This window comes from Phallusia mammillata, chromosome 3, assembly GCF_965637545.1.
Source record: "Phallusia mammillata chromosome 3, kaPhaMamm4.hap1.1, whole genome shotgun sequence".
NCBI classification, from domain to species: Eukaryota; Metazoa; Chordata; class Ascidiacea; order Phlebobranchia; family Ascidiidae; genus Phallusia; species Phallusia mammillata.
In genome coordinates, this window is record NC_137254.1 from 7,063,519 (window position 1) to 7,085,836 (window position 22,318).

General features: G+C 37.6%; 3 long non-coding RNA genes across 3 annotated transcripts in view; 2 read left to right on the top strand and 1 right to left on the bottom strand.

The window, feature by feature from the left end:
- The first annotated feature begins 2,319 nt into the window (after window positions 1-2,319).
- Window positions 2,320-22,318, top strand: part of LOC145218530 (uncharacterized) — an 80,502-nt gene continuing 60,503 nt past the window's right edge. The window contains exon 1 of the long non-coding RNA XR_013857638.1: window positions 2,320-2,494. This is a non-coding gene — a long non-coding RNA (uncharacterized LOC145218530). The remainder of the gene's footprint in view (window positions 2,495-22,318) is intronic.
- Window positions 2,681-3,637, top strand: LOC145218535 (uncharacterized). Its single transcript, XR_013857641.1, has 3 exons — window positions 2,681-2,753; window positions 2,919-2,968; window positions 3,196-3,637. It is a non-coding gene; the product is annotated as an uncharacterized LOC145218535 (long non-coding RNA).
- On the bottom strand, window positions 11,433-12,290 carry LOC145218532 (uncharacterized). Its single transcript, XR_013857640.1, has 3 exons — window positions 12,238-12,290; window positions 11,866-11,922; window positions 11,433-11,698 (listed from the first exon to the last, which is right to left on the bottom strand). It is a non-coding gene; the product is annotated as an uncharacterized LOC145218532 (long non-coding RNA).

The following is a 22,318-nucleotide window of genomic DNA, read 5'->3' on the forward strand; positions in this document are numbered from 1 at the left end:
TTGTTTAGTTAATATTCAGCAAACGCGTCACGAGAGTTATAACCAGCAACAAAAATAAAAGTGAATGAAATGTATTGTAAATGTTCATAATTGTGTGATCGAGGTTTACCTAAAGTTTACCCACAAACCATAGACCCGTATTAAGTAAGGCCAGGTGGGTACATTTTCGGAAATCTTTAGACCTGGGGTTTTATGTGTTTTAACACTCAATATCATATATTTATTACACAAAACCTAGGTAAACTTCAAATTTTAGTGCCACCTTTATGCTGTTTTGTATTGTTTTTATGCTTACGTAGCCAGAAACGGTTGTTTTTATTTCTGTGTTTTTTTTATTTACGCACTGTGCGACTGTTTTGTGTCACCCACTTTGACTATATTGCTTTGTGGAAAAAGTTAACAAATATTTGATCGATCTTGTTAACACATCGTCTACTTTCATAAGATCATCTTCATTACATATTATACATTGTTTAATCTTGGGCTTGGTAGTCTGTATGTAACACTGTTTTATGCAACACACACATATATATATATATATATATATATATATATTTATACTTAGGAACACTATGCACGGACTTGAAAAGTAGTTTAATCATAAACATTACTGCCAAGGTAGTGGTGTATATAGAATACATCGTGTAGACGTTTCGACAATCTCTGTTGTCATCATCAGTACATGTTTTCAATCAAGCTGTGGAAAACGGTATATAAAGCACCACTACCTTGGCAGTAATGTTTATGATTATTTATTTATAAATATATATATATAATCACTGGTCAACAGAATTTTTTGTTAAAACTGATATTGAATAATTTTATGGTACTGATTTCAAAAATCATTACCGTTCTCTTCAATCAGGTCAATTCTTAAGTTATTTACAAAATCAGAATTTATGACTGTTTTGATTAAATGACTTTAAAATCACGCTCTTGTGTGTTTGTTACATTATACACATCAATTTCCTACAGTGTAGTCAGTTTGATAGCATGAATATGTGTTCTCTGCTTATGCTTTGTCTTAAAATGGTTGGTGCAGGCTAGTGGTAACTTTAAACTATACGTGTTTTATGGAGTGTCTTTCAGACTAGTAAAGCAAGGTGGTAAAACTAAAATTAATATTGGCTAGGTCATCTATAATATGTTGCATCAATAACCAAGATGTTTTATGCTGCATTAGGCTACTGGTGAATACCCTTACAACACAACTAAAAAGAGAAAAAAGATCTGTATTAAATGTGCATATCTTGCACACTTTGATGTGGCTTGGGGGGGTTTAGAACAAGCAATGGGCTCCACTTACCTAATGTTGATTGGAATATTGCAGAACTGGACAAAACAGTAGAAAGGGACTGAAATTACCAGAACGATTACATCACTAAGTTATTAAGCGGTCTAAAAAATTTGGAACGAAAATGAGTGTATAGCTGCACTTCCCTTAAAACGTAGGGGATAAAATTATGAGAATTAAGCTGAAAGGTTCCAACAGGATATCAGTGAAATGAAACGTATCAGGAAAGGTGGAATAATGTGATCCTGGTTAATTACTGTTGGTCAATTAAGCGGGACGATATTACTGCTAGTCATTTCCGAAAGTTACAGAAGTACATGCGTAGGCCTATATCCGATATACCTAAAAACTTACAAATTTGAAACCATTTTTGTTTTTTTGTGTTGAATTTTGTTTGTTATGAGTGTCCACCTGTTACATTTAAATTTAAATTCGAAATTTTGTTCTTGCAAAAGCGGTAATTTCAAATAAAATACTCAAAGTCAGTTTCACTACATAAGGATTTTTTTCAAATGTGGATGTACCATATCATGAAAACTAGACGTGATACAGATAAACCGATTGCATTTTGAAATCAGGGCACTAGAATTAGTCAAAATCAGTTAAAACATTACTGAAACCAGTAAAAAAATATTTTTTTGTTGCCCTGTGATTACCATTCACGAATGTTTTGTGTCGCAGATTAAACAACAAACAAAATGATTCGTAAATTATTCTTGATTTTATTGATGTGCGCGGATATTCAATCTATTTCTGGAGCGGTGTTCACAACAACACTGACCAGCACGACCGCAGCGACTACACTGACCAGCGCGATCGCATCGAAAAGCACGACCGTACCGACTACACTGACAAGCACGACCGCATCGAAAAGCACGACCGCATCGAAAAGCACGATCGCCCCGACTACACTGACCAGCGCGAACGCATATAAAAGCACGAGAGCACCGACTACACCGACCAGCACGACCGCACCGACTACACTGACCGGCGCGACCGCATCGAAAAGCACGACCACACCGACCGCACCGACCAACGCGCCTGCATCGAAAAGCACGACCGTACCGACTACACTGACCAGCGCAAATGCATCGAAAAGCACGACCGCACCGACTTCTACAGCAACCAATACCACACCAACCGGAACCGTTCAACCATTCACAGAAAGCAGCACTACCGTACCAACCAGCACATTACGAGGTATATAAATTACCTTAATCTTTGTATTTTTGTCAAGAAATTCACTTTAATGTAACCCTTGGCATTGTTTAATGAAATGCAGCAAGTTTTGTTTTGTGAAAAATATTTTCTTGATGAAAAGTATTATATCCCAGGACTTACTTGATACCGACTGGTATAAATTTCTACAGGTAATATGGTCCTCAGTAACTTGTGGGAGCGTCGTTGTCATAATCGGTATAGTGGTTGCCATTCTGACGTTGCAAAAACGTAAAATGAGGTAAGCGGCATCTTTTGTTCAAGAACAAAATGCTCGAATTAGTTACAATAAAACAAATGTGCGATGTAGGATATAACTTGTTTTCCTAATGTATTCGAAAAGACTTAGTATGTCTACATGTGTATATTGTCGACGTGATTAAAACTCAACGCATTTCATTCACAGAAACGATTTGTCACTGAAGTTTGAAAAACAAAGTACAGTTGTCAACATAAGTAGGTACATTTGTTTAAAACAAAGTTGCAGTAAAGAAAAAAACAAAACAAAGATAGATACGAATTTTTTTTCTAGCAGCTAAAATATGAGTCCATCCTACGAACAAATCAGGTTGATTTCATTTTACCCAAATTAATCTTTTCGCACATTATTGCATTAGGCTGTACTGCATGTTATTGTTTCAAGTAAACCAATTTTTAGGTAAATTCATTTTAATTTCAAACAGCTGAAGATCGCAAAGACATAAAATCACACAACAATCCACCAATCGTATTTAACAACTCCGAACAACAACGTCATTAAAACAAACTGGTGACGTCATTTTTGTAACGTCATCCATGAACGAAATGCTTAAAAAGTAATTATTACTTCTGCTCTTAGAATGTGCCAAAATACGCATGTTGCATCGCGATATTTCGCATTTCAACGTTCTTTTGTTTCGCATTTTTAACGTTCAAATACCCACCAACTTACACAACAACCCCGTATAATCAAACACATAACATCAACGTCAAGATAATTACACCAACCCATATTGTTTGAGCAAGAGAGACGTCTTTATTACATAACAATTGATCCCTGATTACTGTTTTTACTTTATTCGTAAGCTCACTTCGACCATGTGTTTTCTGTGATTAAAAAATAAATAAATAAGTGTACAAAGGTGATCATGAAGATTGGAAAAAATGCACAACACCTATGTTTTAATTCTTGAAATTATGAGTTGGGATTTAAACAAGCAAGATTTTTTTGCATGGTACAAATTTATCAGCCTTTTTATAAGAAAACAACAAGGTTGCGGTCGTTAGTTTCCCGCTGTGGAAATTAGCAGTCCCAAATCCCAAAGATGTAATTTTGGGCCAAAGGCCTGTTTGCTACATCATCGCCTTTTTTGTGTATTAATAAACGTGTCACAAACATGGAAATGAAACAACATTAAAGCGAAATCACATATGTGCTTATAGAACGTGGTAAAAATTGCATGATGTCATTGAAGCACAATTTCGTGTTTGACTTGAGTGCTAAAAAACGAGGTTAAGAAAACCACTAACTTTTTAACTTAGACGTTAAAGATAAGATACGGAAAGCTTGTGTAACTTACTCTAATGAATCCGGGAAAACGTGCAGGAGGAGATGAGTACTCCCTGTCATTGGTTTGTGTTGGAACTTCTATCCATATTCTGCATTTGTTGTTAATTTGATTTCACGCAATGTCGTTGTTAATTTGCGAACACCTAATATCCGATAAGAAAGTTTATCTCTCCAGACACAGTTTCCAGTAAGATATTTTTACTAGAAAATAACAAGGCTTGTGTGATTCCACCAAGTAAGGCTTTTCTTACATATAAAAAAAACGACAAATGATTTTATCAAACTTAAATAAGTTAGTTAAACCGATACCGATTAGAAAATTTCTCGTTTCAAATGGATTAAACAGTTTGTTATTCCTACCTTTATGATTGTTTTTAATTTTGAAATTCCAATTATAACGTAGTTTAAATTAAATGCATAACACTTGTAAAGTTACTGCCAGGTTGTACGCGAAACCAAATGCATTTAAAGTCATAGGGCATTTTCGAAAAAAATAAACCCTACATGCATGCTAAACAAGTCCAAAAAATTGTGGCCAACTTTCACACCTATTTGTTTAGTAAGTGAAAATTTGTTAATTTTGTTTTGTTTTCACGTTAAACGCTTTACACAAGGTCGAAATTGGCAAACTAAGTCGAAATTTGCGCAATTCTTGAAATTTTAACTACGTGAATGTCATTCCTTGTTTTAGCACAAAATACGAAAACAATAGCATCAGTGGGTAAATTATTTCATCATGTTCCTTCCTGTTTTTCAAGTAAATGCAGATAATATTTCACATGCGTTTAGGCCTGGACGTTTGTAATAATATTTAGAGCTGCGTTTTTGCCACGAGTCCTGTATCACATATTGTATTTGATTCATGTGCAACAGGAAACATCGAAGCATTACTGAAAAATTACTCGAACTTTGAGTTTTCTCAAACCGTTTGTTTCCGCTACTTTTTTGGCACTGTATTATGATGAAAACTACCCGCAGCTACAATATAACCGAGTTAAACACATGTCTACCAACCAAAGATACTTTGCTGGTTCAATTAGTTTATGTTAACGATAGCTTGAACCAAAAATGCAAAACCTAAAAAAAAGCAAATCAATAAAAACTTTCGCAAAGTGTAGGCGGGCGTCTGTGGTGGGATTCGAACCCATAACAGAAATTGGGGACCCGCGATTTACAAATTGAGTTGCGTAGGCTCAGTGGTGAACTCGTCGAAAGTTGAATCACAAGCACCGTTATCTGCCTGGTATGCAGCACGTGTCAGCTTCGTACTGGGGTATCGCCAGAATGACCAGTATCAGTTCAAGATGAATATAAGTCCTTTGGAATACAACGTTTCTAGCAGAATTTGGGAAAGTACGGTCACCGAAAGAGATTTCTCGTCCACGCACAGCATGGTCAGCTATTTGACCTGGCCTGAGGGCCAATTACATAATGTCTTTGTACAGACAGGTAGGAAACCGATGAAGGTTTGTTGTAATCAACCATGTAGGTTTGACGCAACACCGTCCTATTATCGGTTGCGGGCAGGAAAATGTAAAGCACCAATGACGTTTTATTACATTTTCATTACATAGTAATTCCACAGCCTAAATTTTTACATATATATTGTAACGATTATGATGTGTTAAAGTTTTGGAATCGAGATTACGGGAGGTTGTCGCCCGTTTGTCTCGTGGTGTGGTTAGATTGTTGTGTGTGTTTTGTATTCGTAATTATCGTTTTTAATCGTTGGATTCTATTTAAATAAGACTGATTTGGTAACCTACAAAAACGGTGGAACGTTGCAGTGGTGGCAGCGGAACGTTGTAGTGGTGGTACCTTGATGCATAAAAGTAAAGAAAAATCGATTTAGTTCGAGGAAAATCACTTGCATCTACTTCAATTTCGGATAGAACTCCCCTTGACACCCCAGAACGTCGTGACGAGATGGTAAATGAAGCAAAAACTTGAAACGAGAACCTGAACCAGCTGAGTCATGTTCAGCGAAAATATCTTCGGAATGTATAAACACACCGGTACAATTTGATGGGAAACATGATTTTGCAGCGTGGTTAATGAGTTTTGAGAATTTTGCTGACCTTCTTAAAATCCCCATGCAACAGCGTTCGCTGTCTTTAACATCTTTTGGTGTGCCCGAGATTGGTTTGGTCATAAAGAAAATGAACCTTACTACAGAACAAAAACAAGATTTTGAGGACTTTTGAAATCGCCCGAATACAAGACTTGCACCCGAAATCGAGAGCAGCACTACCATGTGCAGGTATATGGAGAGAAAACAAAAAGTGGGAAAATCGATTGAAATTTACTTGGGTGAATTGGGAGAGATTGCTCGTCTTGCCTATGATGAGAGTACTGCGGGAAGTGTCATGCAAATACGTGACCGTGCTGCATACATTGCTTTCTTAAGTGGTCTACAGTACAGAAATCTTGCTTTTTACATTTTCAATGTGTGCCAAAATCTGACGCCAGAGGAAATGGTAGGGGCTGCCAACAAATATCGTCGTGGTTCTGAACTTTGCTTCAAAGTGAAATGGGTAGAGGGTCCATGCAGTACACGGAGTAAATCAGGAAAACAAACCTTCCATAGGCGATTGGTTGTAAAAACTTGAAGCGGTGCACACCCAGACGCAGGAGACAATGAAGGAGATTGTGTAAAAGCTACAATGTCTCTCTGAAGTTCCACCTCCCCGAAGAGTTCCGTACAACCGCAATATTACGTGTTATGGGTGTGGCAAACCTGGCCACATACGGCGCAATTGTCCTTAACGGAAATGGGTTGGAAGATCGCGAGAGGAGAAGTTAATGATATAATATTCTATACAGGTAACAAGTAAACACGAAATGATCACTCATTTTTTTACAAAATTTAGTATGAAACTGTTGGATGGTATAAACTGACCATAAGCAGTAAAATATTTTAAATTAAATTTAAATACAACGCGCATGAACTTTTTTTACTAGGCGTGCCATGAATAATCAGCACACGTTTCTTAAGTGAGACGCGTGCCAAGGTTGTCGACCTCTGCGGAATTTCTACAGGAAATAAGCTTGCAAGGATACAAACGATTGCAGAGAAAAAGTGTGAAGTGTAATTTTGACTTAAAGTGACGTTTTTATTTGCTAAACCATATAATTGTTTTCAGTTGTTTTAACAAGTGAGCAAAATAAATGTATATCTTTATGCAAACATTGGCAGCAAATTGTAGTGGTAAAAATGAGCTTCAACTTGAACTATTTAAACTTTAAAAGAAGCTTGCAGTGATTGTATTTGTCAGATAACTAAGCTTATTCGATTCACTCTTTCAGCACTTGGTAATTTTCAAAGTTTACATGTTATAGATTTTGTCGTAAAACTACGGTAGCGTGATATGAGTCACAAATTGAACTTTCTTTTGAAGTCACCTTTGTTTAAACGGGCCGAGATTATTTTCACTAAAACTAATTCCTGCAATTTTAACCTTTGTGTAGATTGGTCTTAGTGATAAAAAGTTTGAGCGAAGAAATGAACCGGCGCGCAATAGTATTTATCAAAATGAATCTTACGTAAATGGATTTATGCCAATATATGGAGGAAATTTGCATACAATCTTCAATCAGCATTATCCACTACAAGCAGCAAATAGTAAAGCTTTTTTTGCTCTTTATTGGAAAAATATACGAACAAAAACATAATACATCCGCCGAAGGCAGAACTTCTGTTTTTATATACGCAAAGCATATTTAAGCATTTAATGTCACCTGTACCAATTAGGTAGATACAGAGGTGTAACGTTTTGTGTTTAATTCTTTTGCAGAAAACCAATCAATAATATATCTGTTCTGTTTGTTTGCACTTTAAGCTTTTTATCCCGATGTAAATTCGACGTTGGATCGACTCGAAGCAAAATCCACCGAAATCACAAACCTAATTACTGATTACTACTTTTACGACTACGATGGTTCCAGTAATAGTAGGTTAAATGACAGAAAATTGTTTGGTGGCAGGCATGGAATGGAGGTAAGTTATAGAAAAGTCATTTATTTGTGCTATTATAATAAAATTGTTGATACAGATTTACACCAGTACAAGGTGGGGTTGTTCTCCGTACAGATATAGACCTAATTGTAGAGGTGTCTATTTACATTACGGATTGAATTATAGGTTTGTAAGAATATGGTGATTCCTTGTTGATCCTTTAGTTTTGCTTTACTTTTAAACAATTAAGATGTGATCTTGGCAATATGATGCGATCAAGTCGGAAGATGCATCCATTCTTTGCCTTATTCTCTGTGGGGAACTTTGACCATTGTTTCCAATACTTCTACATACGGGTAAATATATAAGTCGATGACAAACCTTCCCGTGAATCTCTTTTTTGAATTCTTCCATTTTAAGGCTCATGGTTATCGTCCAAACAATGATTCGAAAGTTCTTTATAGTGGAAATCACACTCTCGACAATTTCTTTTTACATTACGAAGCACAATGTAGAAATGGTTCGTCATATGCCAGCTTATGTGATGTTTTGTTCTATGTCATTAATACTGCGGTACGTTGGGTGATTACCTTAGAATGGTGCCGTTTAACTTTTTTTATTTTTAGCAACCGAATGCCACTCGCGACCCCCTCCCAAACATTTTCATATTGTTTTAGATAAAAAAAATTCTTTTTGATAAAAAGATATATATATGAGTTTTCTTTCAACGCACTTGATAAGCAATCCTGCATCATCCAAGTTTAATGTTTGTCATTATATTCTAAGCATTCCGTCTGTACCAGGCAGTGGCAATTTCGTTGTCTTCTGCATAATCTCATATTAACGCGTAATCATGTGCATAATAATTTTTTTTAGAATTTAAAGTTCATGATATGACCTTAAACAAGTTTTAACAAAATTGTTTAATTTTACGTTATCCTATAATAATATGCCAGAATCGCGATACCGAAACAGTACACTTTATAAATTCCAAGTCTGTGAGCATGACTTTTTTACTTCTTAATTAAATATTTTGTTATTTTATTGATCAAAAGCCTTTGCGACACCCAGAAAAATGTCAAAAGACACACAAAAGGAACGCGACTCGTAGTTCAAAAACCTCAGCCTTTTTTGATATTATATACACTATTTTCAAGTAACATATATTTTCTTTTCATAAGTTTAAGATTCATAAGTTTATGTGTTTGCGGTGTACATCAATTTTTGCAATCGAGTTTAAAAATCCCATTTTTTAAAACGAGTTTAACAATGATTAAAAACTTTGAATTAACTTCACCGTACAAAGTAGAAAACAACACAAATTAATAAACCGTTTAATGTTTCAACTGTTATTTCTAAAAACAACGAAGTACTAAAAGTAAAATAATAAAACATCTCTTTACCACGCAGATTTCTGCAATTCCAGCCATAGAATTGAACAACGATACGTATTCAACATCATATAATTTTGGATGGAGAATTCCTCAAGCTGTATCCAATATAGTTTTTGGTTACACGATGATTTCAAGGTAGCCTATTGTTTGCTGTTGAATGTTGTGTAATAAGGGATTGTTGTTTTACACATCGTTTGACTTTCCTTGAAATAGTTATAGATCAACGCAGTTGCTACAAAATATTGGAAATTATTTTGGAAACTGACAACTTTTGTGAGTAAATGTTTTTATTTGACTGTAAGATATGTGGAATTTTTCCCAGCAAAATATTCCATTTCATTAAAGCCACTTCATGCCTTGCAACACTTTTACACGTTTCTTGTTTCAGGCCCGGATTGTTTTTATGATGATGGCGTACTTTCAGTACCAGTTCAATTGTCCATCGGAAACGATTCAGTGGTTAACTCGATGCTGCCAACAAGTGTAAAACCTCTACCGACAGGTTTTGTTCAGTTTCGTGCTTATGGAAGAACTGGAAGCGTCTACGCAATGTGTCCTGCTGTTAAGTAAGTAAAACAATTGTATATAACAGTAGTTGTAGTGTTACACTCGTAGTCGTGCATTTACCCTTTCGTCTAGTACAGGTGTAACCAAACATTTTTCACAGCGGGCGGATAAGTTTAATAATGGTTCGTGAGGATTGAATAGTTTACAAATTCTGACGTACCTTTCCAAACCTAACCCACGAGGCGATTATTATAAGCCACTAAAAGATGATCTTTCTAAATTCTAATTTGATTTTTTTTTTCATGCACAATTAATATTTTCAATTTTGTCTGTGATTTAACAAATTTCCTTTTGATCATTACCGGCAAAATTTATCTTATCGTCGTTTCAGTAACCCATTGGATGGAGTAAATTAATTTCTGAATGTCACCTAGTTATCAATAGGCTTAAGTGAAAAAAATATGGTCGGGGGTGGGATGTAATCTATCTTGCAACGTGTGTAGAGTGAACGATTGGCGAAGCGAATTTGTTTGCATTGGAGGAATGAAGAATCCAGATTTTCCCTACTTGGATGACTGCAATGATTTTATAAGTAAACTATCTATTTCTTGGATTTGACAGTATTGGAATCCTAAACATTTTGCAAATTGTTTCTGATAAATGTAGATTGGAACGGATTGCCTGGAACCATGTTGAAAGAAACGACTCCTATTGATTATGCTCATACTCTGAAAGATTTAGATTCTACAATTATGATATTTTATCGATAAATTTGATTTGAGTCGATGCACTGTCTGAAGTTGTATCACTTTATTAATTCGTTAAATTTGCACGAATAAAATCGAGACTTACGATTATTTCCTATTTTATTATTAATCTCTCAATTTGTACATTTTTAATGACTTCTGAAGTTTGATTTTGTTTCATATGGATAATATTGTATGCATTATTATTGTTTGTGGTTTGTGGTATACACAAACCATCCAACGTATTCTAATCATCTATCGTTACATTTGATTTTCTTCAATCGCATATCGCTACAAACATTATATTGTTATGTTATGCCTGTTATATTAATAACAGATGCAACAACAAATTTCGTGCCAGTAAAAACCACTGAGGTAGTTCTGCCAGGACACCGTTCACATGTTAGGTTGTATGGCAGGCAGAATATTCCACGTGACTTATCGATATGTGATTTTTCACAGACACTTGAATATGTAAATAAAATGTGACCAATAAAAATGTTCAAATTATCATTTCTGTGAAATTTGAGGGCAAATTTCCTGAACAGTTTGAGCAAATGCCAGCATTTGTGGCAACAAGTAATTATAATTTTATGAAACAGAAAACTATCACCATGCAATTGATGAGACTGTAAAACAAGGCAATTTAATGTTTGTGTGCAATGAAATGTATTTATCAACAACATGCCAAAACACAAATAAAACTGAGAAAAAAACTGTTCATAATTGCCTCCACTGCTTATATTAATCGTTTGAAGATTGTCTTTTAAATAACCTTTTTTTCACAGATAAACACAATTGTTTTATTGCTGCATTATTTGCTAACAGTTTTTCGGCATTTGTCTGATTAACAAACATACAGGAAACGTTGAAGAACTGCTGAGAAATGTTTCGAAAATCACTTTGTTTCAGCAGTTTTTTCAGGCATGTTTTGCAACAAGTCGCAGCTGTTATTGATTACATAAGATTGATGATGCAAATAGTGAGGTTTCACTTGCAACGGCTTTCTGAACTTTTTGCCTTTTTTCGCTTGATCTGTTTCACAAGAAAATGTAGCGACAAGCTTAATTCACACAGTTTTGCATTATATGCACTGTCAGTAAAGGTTTTTTTTATGTACAATTGCTTGAAACTCTTTATCTGAAACAACAGCAACAATATTGACAGGAGATTCACAACACCAATGCATTACATCTTATTACCTTCTTCCCTTCCATATGTTTTTGCCAGATCTACTTGTTGTGTCTGATTCTTCGCACCTGCATTAAAAAATCTGATTAAGTATCGAACACATTTTAAGACTTGTAAGTATAAAAAAGCATAGTCCCTGTTTGAACTTCAACTATACTGTCACCTTGTGTCGCAGTGTTTGACATTCTTATGAAACAAGTAACCATGGATCCGAACGTTATTGGTTGAAACCCTTATGTAGTTTCGTGTTTAGTCGAAAAAACAAAAAACCTCAACGCTAAAGACAACTGCATTAGGTCAAGTAGGCGACTTAATCATTGTGTGTCGAGCGAAAGCAGTGGTTATCAAATAACACAAAACGAATTAAAAAAAACTAATTTTACCTGAACTTTTTACAAGTTGACATTTTGTTATCTGCTGGAGGAAAATGAGCTTCATCTGTCTGTAAAAAAACGTTAAAACAAAAATTCAAACGGGCAGCGATGTTGATAAGTTTGATATAAATAAGTTAAAGTTGTCAAAATTAAAATTTAGCGCATTCGTTCGGGAAAAGAGATATATTTTGCTGTACAATGTAGCTATATACACAACAAATGATAGCATATGTTATGTCATGAAACTCTAATATCATGAACTACATCACATAACAAACAAAATACGAAGATATGTGCCAGTGCATTTTTAAACAAGTTAAATGTTAACAAGATGATGATTAACTTACTTTGTCGCCCAATGCCATTGCCCTGCAAACATTGACAAAACAAGGGAAATCATTAACATCAGGCAAAGTGCTTTCTTCATGTTTCCTTTTTATTTCTCTAAATCCGATAAATTTGTTGCCCTATTTGCCACTGAAACAAAACAACTGTGTTTTCAATTTCTACTGGTCTCTCACATTTTCTGTTGCAACACTTTTTTGATGAACGTATACGATATGGTGACAACTTAAAAAGGAACTGTGTGGCAAACTGATGGTTTGAAATCTTTCGTTTCCGCTATTTTAATGTTTTGCTTTCAAGCAAACGCTGCTAATAGGGTTTGAATTGTATTCTTACAAAATTGTTTTAGTTTTTTTTTTGCCTCCAGTGCTTTTGCAAACTTTATATACTTAATGGGTTTAGCTATTTTACGCTATTGATTTAACAAGGGTGCATCGTCAAACCAAAGTTGCCAAGATATTTTGATTAGCGACGTAAAGGAAATAATCTTCCCGCAACAGGTTTTCTATGTTCCTATTTCTAATGCATTAATTTTGGGATTTCACACACTGTTCTTGAGAACTAGAACAATCCAGCCGTTGTTTCAGTCAGTATCTACACGCTAAGCCTTGCGTAAGAACAGTTTCGATTTCTATCACTCTACGTTACTGCCGAGCGATTGTTGTGAAAATGAAGAGCTTATTCAATTGCTATAATACTTTTCGGGTAAGGGAAACTGAAAAAGTTGTATTAAAACGGAAGTTTTCACAGAGTTTTACAAACCAAAATGAATGCAACAAACATTTCCATGTATTCATTGACCAACCAAGAAAGGGCCCTACATAAACAACTACTGTAACAATCCTAGTATTATATTAGCAACAGACTGCAGCGTTTGATTCTGAATGCATTTTCTCAGCTGCCAACATACGGTAGAACTACTAACACTGAAATTTGGCTTGCGCCCGGTTTGGTAGGTGTCGCAACGGAGCATAGGCGTTTATGGTGCTCACTCACCAATCATTCTTACCAGTAGCTCTACCCCAACATATACTGTCATTCAAAACGTTTCTTTAAAACGTCTCAACAACTAACCACAGGATTTACCAACTATCTTTAAAAAAAGTGCGGTAATTGTCTGACTAAATTGTTCTTTTTATGTTTCGCTATTTCTTAAAAAAAAAGTCCAAACCACTTTATCTCACGGAGCTTTTTACAGACAACTGTCGTTTGTGAATTTCTTCGACGTTGGCCTACTTTGGGTTGATGTATCGCCGTTTTAATACGTTTTGGCCAGAGAAAGGCATAAAGGAATATGGTAAGCTTGCGACATACCATAAAGCCATTCAGAAACACAACACTTTTCTTACTCAAACAACATCCGAAATCTACTCAACTGCTCATCTACATTATTGTCTGATGTAACTAAGCAGAAATTAAAATTACTGGAAATAATGAAATTGCACGTTTCTAGTTACCAAGCCCGGTAACATAATAATGTGCTTCTTGTCTTGTTTAGTTAAAAATGGTTAGTTAAGTTCAATACGTTGTTGTTTGTTTGTTCAATTATGATCCACTGTAGCCGAAAACATCCAAATCGTTATGGTACAAATGCAATTAATAACAATCATAAATCCAGTAAAGCAGATATGTTCACTACGCGTTTAATGTACATTGATACCATGGTATGGTATTGTTGTATGCGCTCAAGCAGCATATTTCCGTTTTGAATCAAATCAATTGTTTCAGGTGATTGGAAACTGATTACATGAACAGTGTATGTTCCAATGCATATGAGAACACCCGTGTATAGCTTATAAAGCGTTTTAGCAGCAGCAAAGTGGAATTTTGAAACTGTAAGAAGATTTTGGACGATCGAGTTAAATCGTTTATTGCATTTACTGAACAAAACTAGCATTAGTTTTTTTTTTTTTTTTTTAGTTTAGTTTAGTTTATTTGCACTTAAATCGACGAAAATAGATAGTACACAAAGGTTATGCGTGCGGGGCAGCGAAAGACCACGTGGTCATGCTGTCAGCCACCCCTTACACAAGAAGGTGACAGGGGCAAAAAGATGGCGGGCGACAAATGTCCAAAAACGAAGTAATTAAAGTAAACGTGGAAAAAAAAATTTGGACGGAAACTAAAAAGCAAATAAACAATCTGGAAAAGCAAAGTAAACAGAAATTTAAAAAGGCGTAGCAGAGGGCAAAAAGATAGCGAGCGATAAATTTTGGAGAAATAAACAACTAAGCTTACAATTTACACGAACAAAAAGAGTAAGAGGAGAATGGAGATAATAAACAATCTAAAAAATCAATGGTAATCAGAAACAACAACAGAAAAGCACATGGTATAACAAAGCAACGGACCTGATCCTGCTTGGCAGGATTGTTTTTTCACGAGCACGTGGTTGACTAATTTCGTTGCCATGCCAAGCCGAGCAATCTTAAGCAGAGCATTAACCCAATTACAAAAGTATAGATTATATGCCGGCCAGCGTTTGCAAACTAAACTGAGCAGTCACAAATTCTAAACGGATTGTTTTTTAGCAAAACGCAAAAGTTTAATGAATGGTAGTGTTAACCGATTTGAAGTAAATTGTTGTTTAATGCTGCTTTAATTTCGTTTGAAGTCCTCATTTCGAACTTTGCATTGGTTAAACAGACTTTGATTTCAAACCTTGCGTTGCCTACGTTGCAGTGCGCTTTCTCCGACTCTGCTTGTGTGTGACGTACTGACAGAACAGGAAGGCAGCATAGGCGCCGATGTTGACGTCAGATGCCTGCTGCGTAGCTCAACGCATTGCATGTTGCTGCCATTCTTATTGTTCAGTGTTTGGCGAAAACATTATTTTGAAACTGAAATTTTTGCCTGGCAGTTGAAATGACCGCTATACACACTATCAATTACATTGTGAGTAATTTTGACGCCACAAAACAGATGAACAAACCGACGTGCAGTTTCTCTTAACGGTTTATAATGTTGCAGGTTGTTTATAATGTTGCAGGTTGCGGTAACATTCAACGTGTCTGATACGTACAATAATGAAGCTAGTACATACGAATCTGTTAGTAACAAGCAAGTACAACAACAACAAACGATGAAACAAACAAACGGTAGTGCTATAAGTCAAATAGTTAATTAGGACAAAAATGTTAACCACTTTAAATGATAATAATGGCATGTACAAAACGCATTAAGAACAATCATCAACAAAAAAAGACAAAAAAGAACTAAAAGAACACGAACAGATTAGTAAATGATGACTTTTTACTAGGTTGTCGTAAGCCCACCTCACTCCGACTCATGGCAACATATCTTATACATCTCCTGCAATAATAAAAATAACACACGTCAGCAATTTGACCCGTTCCAGATTCTAGTCTACGCAATTTTAATCAGTACAATACAATAGAGGTGCCCTGTCAGAGTCTGACGTCGGCGACAATCAAATGTTCCTGTCTTTCCATACACTTCCGGATGATGTCCAGCGGCAATTTGCCTGTGACACGTGATAGCCATCCAAGATAAGTCATACGCTGTCGACCACGATCTCTTCGCCCCTCCACCTTTCCGGTGAGCACCAGATGTTCCAATTGCTTCTTACGAAGCACGTGACCGAGAAATCGAACCTGTCTCATGACGATGGTCCACATCAACTGTCTTGTTGTTCCAGCCCGCTGCAGCACCGCGTCATTTCGCACCTTCATCGTCCAGGATATGCGCATCATTCTTCGCAGAAACCACATTTCCGCTGCCTCCAGGCGATTCTGCGTCGTTTGGCTGATGGTCCAACACTCACAGCCATATACGAGATCTGACCACACGTAGCATTTCAAGAGTCGAAGTCTTGTTGCAATGCTGATCGAGCGAGAGATCAGAACGCTTTTCATGTTTTTGTAGGCAGTTTTTGCAATTCCAATGCGCCTGCGGATATCTATGTCACACTTTCCTGTCGATGTTAACATGCTGCCCAAGTACTGGAACTGGCTGACCTGTTCCAGCACCTCTCCTTTCACTTTGATGTTGCACGTCGGCGTGACGACCTTCTTGGAGAAAACCATCACGAAAGATTTTCTCTTATTGATTGTAAGCCCTTTCATTTCGCTTTCCTCAACGGTCTTGTTTATCATGTTCTGTAGCTTCTCTTCTGTGTCGGCGATGAGTACAGTGTCTTTGGCGTATCTCAGGTTATTAACATTTACCCCGCCAATGATAAAGCCCTTCAGCTCTTTGATGTGGCGCATTATCATTTCCGTGTAAAGGGAGAACAGGTCTGGTGACATGATACACCCTTGCCTCACTCCGCGTGCGATGTTCACATACTCACTCAGCGCACCATCTATCCTTACTGCTGCCTGCTGGTCCCAGTACAGATTCTTGATCAATTCGATGTCCTTCCCATCGATGTCCAGTGTCTCCAGCATTTCGATCAACGGTTCGTGTCTGACCTTATCAAACGCTTTTACATAATCGATGAAACAGGCACATATATCACGCTGCATTTCAATTGCTCGCTCCGTTATCATCCTCAAAATGAAGATGGCATTCCGCGTACCCTTATCGGGAGTGAACCCGTACTGCTCTTCGCTGACTTCTCCAGTCGTTCTGCCTCGGATGCGGTTAAGTAGGATCCGAAGGACAAGCTTCGTGAGGTGACTCATGAGGCTGATGGTTCTATGTTCTTCACATTTTGTGGCACCCGGTTTCTTTTGTAAGGTGATGAAAACGGATTTGCACATCTCCGCTGGAAAATGACCTTCGTCGTAAATTCGATTTGCTAGCTTTGTTATCGTTTCGATACCAAAATCAGCAAGAGCTTCAATCATTTCCATTGCGATCCCGTCCGGGCCAGTTGCTTTGCCTCTCGATAGATTCTTTATGGCTTGTTCAACTTCATCTTTAAGTATCCGACATCCGCCCGTCTTCTTAATATTAGGCCGTGGTCTTCTATCATCCGCAAACAGTTCTCCTATGTACTCCTGCCATCTCTTCAGGATCTCGTCTTTCTCCATAATGATGGTACCGTTTTTCGCCTCAATACAGCTGGAGGTTCCACTTTTCTGCCGCCATATTACTTGCCGTACTTTTTCATGCATCCGTTGTGGGTTATTACATTCCAGAAGCTCAATTTCTCTACATCGCTGACCGTAAAATTTTTCATTTTCTTCTTGACACTTGTTGCGGATTACTCCGGTGATCCTCCTTTTGAGCTGCCGGCGTTCGTTCATCAGTTCAAGGATTTCCGGTATCATCCAATCATGATTTGCGACACGGGTGACCGTTGGTACGACTTTCTCTGCGGCTTTCGTCATTGCATGCGCCAGTACATTAAACTCATTGTTAAGGCTGTTTTGGGTGGCTTCTCCGTTGTTATTCACTAAACTACTCCGTACCGTCGTCTGATATTGGTTTCTTACTGTGTCGTCCTTCCATAACATCTTCAGATCGAGCTTTGGAGGCTGCTTCGCTTTGATGATCTTCTTTAGTTTTAGCCTCATAGTAGCTACTAGTAGTACATGGTCAGTATTGCAATCAGCTCCCGGGTAGCCTTTTACATTCAGGATTGAGTTTCGAAATCTTCGGTTGATCGTGATGAAATCAATCTGATTCTTAGTATTGTCATCTGGACTTCTCCACGTCCACAACCGCCTCGGGCTGTGTTCGAACCAAGTATTGGTAATTATCTGATTGTTTTGTTCGCACCACTGCACCCATGCATCGCCTCGTTCGTTTCTCCTTCCCAGTCCATGAGATCCGACGATATCCCGATGTCTTCCTTTTCCTACTTTGGCGTTGATGTCCCCCATCACCAAAATGACATCTTGTGACTTGCACTGTTTTAGCGCCTTGTCTAGATCGTCGTAGAAATCCTCCAGTTCTTCCTCACTACTGCTGCTCGTCGGGGCGTAAACCTGCACTATTGCGATGTTGAAAGGTTTGCCACACAGTTTTACCATGATCACTCGATCTGAGATGGTCCAGTAGCCCATCAAGCTATAGGCTGCCTGTGAGTCCAGCAGCAAACCGACGCCTCGAACATGATCTTTCTCCGGGCCCGAGTACACGATGGTGGTGTCACCGATTTTCGTCTTTCCTGATTGCGTCCATCTCATTTCACTGACTCCCACGATATTGATATTGACTCTACGCATTTCCTGTATCGTATTCTGGATTTTCCCTTGCTGATGTAGGGTTCTGACGTTCCATGTTGCTAGTCGGATTGACATTTTCTTTAAGCTTAACGCAGTAGCTATATGACGATCGGAGGTGGCCCACGTTTTCACCTGCCTCCTACCGGGCGAGGACCCGCGCGCGTACGCTACGGACCCATTTACGCCGTTCATCCGAAATCCATTTTGTTGTACTGTCATGATTGTATAAGAGGGACATTGTACGGCGGTGGGAGCCCCAGTTCCTTCCGCCGGAGCTTTTGCCGGTGTTGGTCCTCTAGATCTGCTCAGATCTGGTTTGAAATCAGAGTTTTCCTTCTCCTATCTCATATGCTGGCTAGGCTGAGAGTCATGAGCAACCCTTCACTCCACTGGAGACCATAACTGCCAGTAGGGGCATATCCGGAGCCACCGGGCCCTTGCTGGAGTAAGGTACTGCCTCTCAGTGAAACGACGGATGCAGTTTAACGTCGTACCCAGGACAAAAATCAGTACAAGCACAAAACTAAGTTATTACATTAAGATTTGTTGTGTTGGTCCAAAACATGTAATAAAAGCATTTTCAGAAAACAAAAACACAACAAACATATTTGTTTGAATGTTTGACAGTGGCATGTAGTTGATTTAGTGGACATACAGCATACATAAAGACAGCTCTATCCGAGCAGGTACTAGTTGGTGAAAAATACAAACAAAACCAAAAACGTGCACCGAGCAAGGCGTAGACGTCGGCAAATACAAGACGCTGTAGGTTTTGAGCAAGTTCAACTGGTATTTCTGAGATCAGACGGAATGTCATTGGATGCTTTCGGACTAATATATCTCATAGATTGCATGTTTAACAATAATGTCATGGTGTGTTACGGGGCTTGCGGTTTACGGCTGTAAGTAGGACACTGTATGTTAAAACGTAGACGAGGAAATCCGCTTGACACATACGAAAGGTTTTAGCAAAGAGGTAGCTTTATAAAGCTGGTATTGCTGAGAAGATGTAGACATAGTTTTGTGGTTTGGTCAAATTTAGCTGAACAACACTGGCTAAAAGTCGGCTAATAAGCTGACAACAAAAAATATATTGAAAATGAACTAACTGAGTCAGTGATAGTGGGGGTATAAATACATATGGACGTAATTTTTATGTCAGTATGGTGTTTTTGCGGATGCACTTCAAATTTCCATGTTTTACCGAGATCTAACCTAGGACCTTCCCGAAAACTAATCCCAATGAAGGTGTTTTATGCCTGTTGGTGGATTAGGCGCCCCGAACCATTCGTACAAATTAATATTTTTATATGGATTCTCTCAATAACATAGTTAATAAATTTTACAGTTACAGTTTCTGTCTTAATAAAAAGTTTTAAGACCGTTAAAAATGGCAAGCCGACCTGTTCAAATTGCTCTTTTTGTTTTCAGTCTGAGTTTATTAGACGGAGGTAAGTTGATTTCTTTCAATTAAGTTGCAGAAAGTCTATAAACTAGCTGTGCATTGTAATGATACTTGTTGGTTTAAAACTTGTGCTGTTATAATTACCATATTTGTCCATGAGCATAATAATCTAAGTGAACTTTTCGCTAACAGAATCTTAACAAAATAGTATTGCAAAACAGTTTTGGTTTGACATTTTGTAAAAACTTCAGTTTAATTGCTCTGAATTGTGGTATTGGAAGGGATTTACCCTCCAGTTAGTGCGTCTTACAATCGAATAAATACCGTACCTTTCAGCAAAACTCACGTAGTTACATCATATTCGCAGAGTGGCGTCACGTTTGATTCGGTTGATTAGGCAAATTTTCTGAACCTTTGGCGAATGTCCATACTAAACCAGTCAAACTCTATGTAGCTACTAATGCATCGATAAACGCGTATGCTTAATTCACATATACGAGTTTGATGAAATGCTTGTTTGCTGCATAATTCATGCTTTTTCTGACATTGCAAATACATTTTAGTTTCGGATGCTCAGTGCAATGTAACGAGTTCAAGCAGCCAGATTTCGGCCTTCATTGGAACGTCAGCATGTGACAGTTTTATGGTTCAACTCACTTCCACTCTTGGTTCCGTCAAAATGGTCGCCTATATACGAGCAGCGGAGTTGGCAGCAGATAACTTCTGTGAGGTAAATTTCCCTTCAAAGGTCTTCAATTGTCTAAACAAATTCTGTTTGAAGTTTCTCACTTACTGAGGTTGATGAGAGACTAATTTTCAATATACAAAGCTAGGTTTGAGTGCCTTCATATAGCTGCAACATGTTTGCTTTCAATCAACGTTTTATTACACTCTACTCTTGATCACTTAGTTGCGAGACCCCGAGCCTCATGTATAAATCCAATTTGAAACACCAATACATTTTCTTATTGTCCAGGTTTACGAGGGAGCAGACACCTCAGGCAATTTGGCCGGGATTTTGCAGGGAGGAGGTCCCTCTTTTCCTGTGGTCCTTACCGGCCCGAATGTCTTCGTCCATTGTGTATCAAACTATACAACAGAAACGTTGAATTTTCTAATTCTTCAGGGTATGTAAATTTGTAGATTTGCCAACATAAAGTTAAGACACAAATGGTAACAAGTAAAAAGTCAGGTCCAAATCTAGCCAATTTTGTCCGAACTAGGAAAAAAGGGGATGAACGTTTATACTGTTACATTTTAGCAAACTTATGTGGAGGAGAAACAACTGGGCCAGTGTTTAATTTCATGTCTCCAAACTTTCCGAGCGACTACCCAACTAATCAAGTGTGCACATGGAATTTCCACTTCGATACCAGGAAGTCCTTGTTGTTTCAATTCTCAGCCTTCTACCTTCAATTAACCTATGATTTGTTATTCGTAAGTCAATCATTACGTTTCAGTTCAAATAATGAGAGCGGTTCTTTTACCATTTGCATTAAATTAAAAAAGCATTGTTTTCGACACAAGATTTATTGAAATGTTTTTGTGTAAAACAAATCAAATCAAATGTTTGTCTAGAACAGGGGTCGCCAAACTTTTTTCACTGTGGGCCGGATAAGTTTGCTACTGATTCGCGCGGGCCGCATATATTACATGCCCTAGCGCCGTCTTTCCGAACTTAGCCCGTGAGGCGATTTTTGTAAGGGCACCAAGATATGGTCTTTCATCTTTCTACAATACCGTTTAAAATCTGGTGATGCGACTGTTAAATTGTTCAGTTAGTCACATATTTCGAGCAATGCTTGTATATTACGTCACAAGTAACAAAAGAAGGCAATTGGTTGCGCACAATTAACACTGATAGTTTTGTCTGTGACGTAACAAACCGGCTTTGGATCAATTCTTGGCGTTGTAATCCTAAGAAATTATCTAACAAAAATTGTATGTGTCGCGAAAGGCTGACTTTCGTACGAAGTAGATAAATTTTCAAACGTTACAAGTTATCGATACGATTTGTCAAATCAAAAAATGTGGTCGCGGGCCGGATGAAATGACCCCGAGGGCCGGATCCGGCCCGCGGGCCGTAGTTTGGTGACCTCTGGTCTAGAACAAACAAAACACTGCATCGAAATAGCTGTTATTAAAAAAATAAATCGCAACTTGGAAACGAAATGCAGCCCAATTGGGCAAGAAAACCGTCACC